Source organism: Glossina fuscipes, unplaced genomic scaffold (assembly GCF_014805625.2).
Source record: "Glossina fuscipes isolate IAEA_lab_2018 unplaced genomic scaffold, Yale_Gfus_2 133, whole genome shotgun sequence".
NCBI lineage: Eukaryota > Metazoa > Arthropoda > Insecta > Diptera > Glossinidae > Glossina > Glossina fuscipes.
The window spans coordinates 1,355,978-1,362,225 of NW_023998476.1; positions in this window are offsets into that span (position 1 = coordinate 1,355,978).

The following is a 6,248-nucleotide window of genomic DNA, read 5'->3' on the forward strand; positions in this document are numbered from 1 at the left end:
CTTTAGCAGCTTAATATTTTGTACTCATGTTGGGTTGATCTTTCAATTTACCGAAAATTGAGTGAAAGAGGTCAAAAAATTACGAAATGGTTGATTTAAATTTTGATGTTATATCCGCCCGCCACAACTCGTAAAAGTTGATTCCCTACATGTTGGTAGTTTATCCTCCCGACATCTCCCGAAATAGTTAATTAATTATGTTGTTCCGACAAATATCGAAACCATTAATTGCTGAATAGTTGAGATTACATCCGCTCGAGACGGCCCGTAAACGTTAATTGAATACATGTCGAAGTTTGATCTTTTGAAGACAGCTCATAATAGTGGACTGATTACATGTTGAAGTAATAACGTTGATTAAATGTTGAAAAAGAAGAAATTAGAGAATTTCCGAGACTGTTGGTTGGTTTAATGTTCACGTTATTCGTTTAGTGACAGGAATCCATTACTAAGAAAATTTCATTTCGCAGATATTGTCGGGGATGCATCGAAATGAAAATCATCAAGTTTCCTCAGCTAAACTTCGTATTTTTCTTTTAACATAAAATAGTTTATTTATATTTTTTTCAATAAATACGCGAGTAGAAAAACAAAAAATGCATTTATGCAGGCGGTCTGCTCTGCAGTGAAAAATTTAACTCACTTATTTGCCAAGTGTGTAAAATTGTTATGGAAATGAAACCATTAAGCTCGCTTGTATAATATTCAGTGCCCTTACGTCGAACACACTATTAAGGACAATGGTCCCGTCCCGGTGTACATTTTAGTGCACTAGAATTTGTACTTGCATTGTACCTATAAAAAAAAAAAAAAAAAATAAATAAAAAAAAATCCATATGCGTAAGCGTACGTATGCGTGTACCTGCGTAGATGAAAAATATTATTATCCTTGTGTGTGTTGTCAGTTTAATAAGCAAACCATTTCTATTTGTCCTTAAAATCACTAGACAAGGCATTGCTTGCTTGCTTAAACTTCCTAAGGTTTTGTTACTGTTTGTATGCTTTATACAATATTTTGCTTTCATTTTTGAAGCATTTCATATGAAGAACCGACCCAACGAATGAACATTCGTATTCATATTGTTAAAGCTAAAGCTATCATATGACAAAAGTCACGATAATACGATAAAGCATTTGTATTTATGTATGCTTGTGTATCTACATACGTATATAAGCATAGCAGAACGAATTTATACTCCGGTAAAAGAACATACGCATGAAGGAAATAAAATAAGGAAAAGAACGTTATGCCAAGAAAATGTTCATTTTGACACAATAAACATTATGGAGTTTAGATGACAGTTTATGAGTTAAGCGCCAACATAACGAAAACCAAAACAATTCTTATCCGCAATATTAAAACAAAAAGGACTGAAGATGAAAGAAAAATCTCCTCAAAATTACACGCAGCATGGTGCCATCATATTTAAAAAATGTGATCGTTTTTCTTTATAAGCCGAGTACAACGAAAACCTTTCTTTCAGTCAACACGAATCAAATGCTGTTCTTCTGATTATGCTTTTTATTCCATTTGGATGAAAAATGCTGAAGATTATATATGCCGTAAAAAAAGCTCATTAAGCGTTCTTTTTTTTCTATTACGTCTTGCATATGTATATAGAAACATAAAGGCTTATGACTATGTGCCGCAGTACCATATATTGCCATATGTTGATAATGTTTAAAAATAAGCAAATACCCATAACGTGTCTGTATAGTATCAACGTTCTATGAATGGGAAACGGAAATTTCAAAATAATGCGTGATGTCTTTTTTTGTTTGATGAGAAAACAAACAAAGAAAAAAAAGAAACGCAACGGAAATTCGTCAAATAATTTTTGAAGGCAAGAAACGGAGCAACAACAAAAAATAATTCATTGGAACTTGCACAGCACACTGTGTAGCTAAAATGCAATAATTGCCAGCAATTCCCTATGATACGGTGTTGAGTAAATAACAAAAATGACATAACAATTTCAAATATCCTGTTTGCCATTTCCGTTATAAAATATAGATTGCCTGGAAAGTTCCCGACATAAACGTGAAAATTGGCAGCGCTTGGCAGGTCTTCAAAATATGCTTTTGTTTCCGCAACGACCAAGTCGCTTTACATCGATGGTCCTATTTGAATTTGCAAGCAAATAATCGTCCCTGAGTGGGAATACTATATATGGGCCAGTAATTCGAATTGCAGTTCTTGCAACTTTTTCCATTACAGCCATTGTCTCGTGTTTTTGCTCCACTGTGGATGGACGTTGTACACAATTGGGAAAACAGATTTTTCATGGCCAAATTTTCTTACAACATAGCGAATGCCGTCATTGGTATGCTCAGAATATCAGCTATCTATTGCAATTTGTCCACGTGTGTAGCCGAGTAGTCAAGGATCGCGACTACCAAGTCCGTGTTTACGGTCTCAAATCCCAAGCGCATCAGAGTGTACTTTGGTCGTAACTATAGTCAGTGCTCAATCGATAAATCCATAACATCTACCGATTGGGCTTATGGCCGTTAGGCTAAGGCCATCCCATAACTCGTTCTCTCTTTCCCCATTTCTCTTTGACCAACGTTCGGGAAATGACGATCGAATTTGATTACTTGAATTGAAACTTGTCAGCTTAGCTGAGAATGAACCGTCGGGATGACCAAATGTTGTAACCACTGATGAATGGAATTGTGATTAGAAAGTTAGCAGAGTTCACAAACATATTCAAAGATAAGCTTGCCACATATTGAAGCAAGCTTTAAATATGAAAAAGTTGATCATATCGTTCGCTTCGCTTTTGCCCGTATGGAAAGTTATAACCACAATGGCGAATTTGGCTGAAAGGAAGTTCGATTTCATCGCTTGATTGCTTCATTGCCACCCACCGCATCTAAACATGAGGGAGCAGTTTTCTATTGATGAATCGTAAAAGGATACTTTAGAAAAAAAGACTTGCAGTAAGTAATGAGATCCTTATAAAAACTGAGTCGGAAACTTTTTAGCCAAAGCTTGGTATACGTACATACAAGCAAAAAATTCACATACACTTGCAAGTACACACTAACTGTATTCTCCCATAGTTTGAAAATGTTGAGGATGACTAGAGTTAACGTTAAGTTAGTTACAAACACCAGTTTATGACAGCTAACAACGAAACCTGTGCACTTTGACCTTTTAAAATTTTTATATCTCTTAGAGGACCACCCAACAGGTAGATGTGCACGAATACGTAAACGTAAAAAGTTCGATGAGTTAGGAACCAAGCAAACAAAAAAAAAGATTGTGTAAATGTCAGACTGTTCAACTGCCTTTAATCAAACACTTGAAGCAGAAGTAAAAAAACAATATACATATATATATATATATATATATGTATATGCATATGTGCGATTGCATGGTGAACAGTTATACGCTCAAAACGCATAAAAATGTTTTCCATTTGACAATGAAAGTACATAAAATTGCCTAAAGAAAGCAAAAAAGGAACTCTTGTACCTCTACCAACGAAGAATAGTTTACGAAGAACAGGGGGGTGATCACCTAACTTAATGTTAGCTTTCGCAGCTGAATATAAGAGCGGCAGAGAAAGTCAAATTTTTCATACGTAATTACCACAATAAAATAGAGAGAGAGAGAGAGAGATAGAGCAGAAATTAACAATTATTGGTAATCATTCGCGATCAACTGACTAGGTATAACCCGTCGTCAGACTCTACGCTGTACACATATTTCAACCCATCTTGTTTACTTCCGTTCAATCTACAAGCCACAATTTTTGAGATATTTTGATTAAATTGTTTGGCTTAGGAACGAACAGTATTGAAAATGGTTCAGTTTGGACGATTTTTCTATCATTTTCCATGTAACGCTTTATCTTGAAATTCGATTTATGGACAACTGTGGGGTGATAAAGGGTGTTTAATGGTGGCCCACGCCGCATTATAATGTTTTTACGTGTTCCAACGTAAGCCGTAGGAATGTCTTCTTTAGAACGAGTTGCAGTTGTTTTGTACGGAATTGTACGAGCGAGAGATGAAGACTATTATTGTCATCATTGTTGCTGTTGGAAACACACGAAACCATACTGAAAAAAAATACAGAGCGTACTCCTAACCGCACCCATCCATAGGTATGAGCAGCGAATGCAAAAGAAAAAAAAATCCAATTTAATGTGACAAACAATAATAGTTGAAGCACAAGTCCGTAAAAATATTTTAATTTTTTGGCATTTTCGTTAGTTTATAATCGAAGAAATAAATATTAACTATAATAAGAAATTATATTATATAAGAAATTATTTAATAAATTTCATATTTTATTTAGAGACATTAAATAAAAGTATATATATATATATATATATAAATTAAAACCGGAAGTTATCTGTAATGGAAAGAATGATAAATATGTTAAATGAATTTTACACACAATAAAACCCCGGAGTATGCAATTCAATGTCATTCAATGTCAGCAAAGAAAACAATAAATTTTTATTAACTCTGCAACATATCAAAGAAAAATTTTTATACGCATTCGTGTTCGTGATTGTGTAAAAATGTAAACGGTTGAGTTATTTTGCTATAATAGGTTGTCAAGTGTGAGTGTGTGTGCGTGTGCGATGGCAATTTTGATGCCATTATCATTGCATATAAAAGACAGTTTGTCTGGATGACAAAAACAGACATAAAAACCGGCATAGAAACAAAGAGACAATAACAAAAGTATACAGATGTCATGGGGCTGCCAAACGGACAGAGACATATGAAACACATACACAATTCATATATTTTTATAAATGTAAGGATTCATACATAGTCAGTATGCTTTATGCACCTTATGTATATATGGAATTTTCACCACTGAAATACTTACACACACATAAGCTTAACAAAATGTTACACTGGTAAATCATAGGAGTACTGATTGCCAGAAAATTGTGACAATGATGCTCTAAACAATAAGATGCGTCTGCAAATTAACTTCTTAAGATGACGCTGGGACGACTTTGAATAGCACTAGCCTTGATTTTCGTTGTATTAATTGCAGCAGAAGTCGAATGAGAATAACACAGAATAACGTTTAGTTGTACAAAAATGTCTGAATTTGTATGCTGTTACGTAAACAACTATTTATGAATTGATGAGAACATATCTATATAATGTGTAGAATTAATGCACTTGCAAAAGGTCGCGCATGTATGCTCCCTGCGTGTTTACATTCTAACGACCCTCCATTAAATTGTTGCGATTTGTATGCACGTTTCATGTACGTGCCGGGTTTTAAAATCCTTTTCTGAATGCTTCTCTGCTTTGCTTCAAAATGTTGACGCGTTTATCCTTTGGTTTTGTAATTCTATGAAATGTGCAACATAAGTTCTATTAGACAGGTATGAATGAGGAACGAAGTGATTTGCATAGATCTGCTCTTTGTTTCTGAAGGAATCTTTTTATTTTTTTTTCTTTTCTATTAACTAACTAACTAGCTAAAGCATGAAGCGTTCATGTAGCCCTTTAAGTCTTAAAAAGAAGCAGACGTCAATGCAAAATTCTTATAAGTTAAAAAAAATCTTGTTCGCTGATTAACTGACATGATTAACTCAATGAAAGTCCTTTTCTTTGCGGATTCTGACATGGACTTGTCCTTTTTGAAGATACGATTTCTGGAAATAGCTTTACCGATTTATCCGGCTTTTTACACGACTTAACTATTTTAACTACTTTTAGTTCCACACGTCTGCCCACGTTGGCAGATGACTAAACAAAGGACGCGGAGGTTCTTGTTTACTTCTCCTTCAGGCTTTTATGAATGCGTTATCAATCTTATGATGCTATTCAAAGCCAACGCTTCGATTCGACTACTAAATTTTATGTCACGTTATGTTATTCTGGTCTTGACAATGTGCGCGTCAATCCAATAAAATTATGGGAAGGAGGGTACATCTTCTAAGAATATATGAAGCGAATAGTAGCTCTTAGCGTGAACGAGCTCGTTTCATTGAGTAGAAACTCAGTTTATATGGCTTTTTAAAAACGTGCATTGTTTCAAAAAAGAAAGTTCTATCTCCAATGTGGTTTTGGCGGGCACAATCAGAACACTCATTGGCATTAAATTTGTATAACTTACATATATAATATGACTTAGGAAAGCTGTTTGTAGGCATATCTAATGGCGCTAGAAGAACTTCTAGAATCCATTTTTGTCTTAATCAAGGTTCTCATCCTTACGGTTAGGAATAACGTGTGGTGTTAGAAGCAGACGGGCTGTA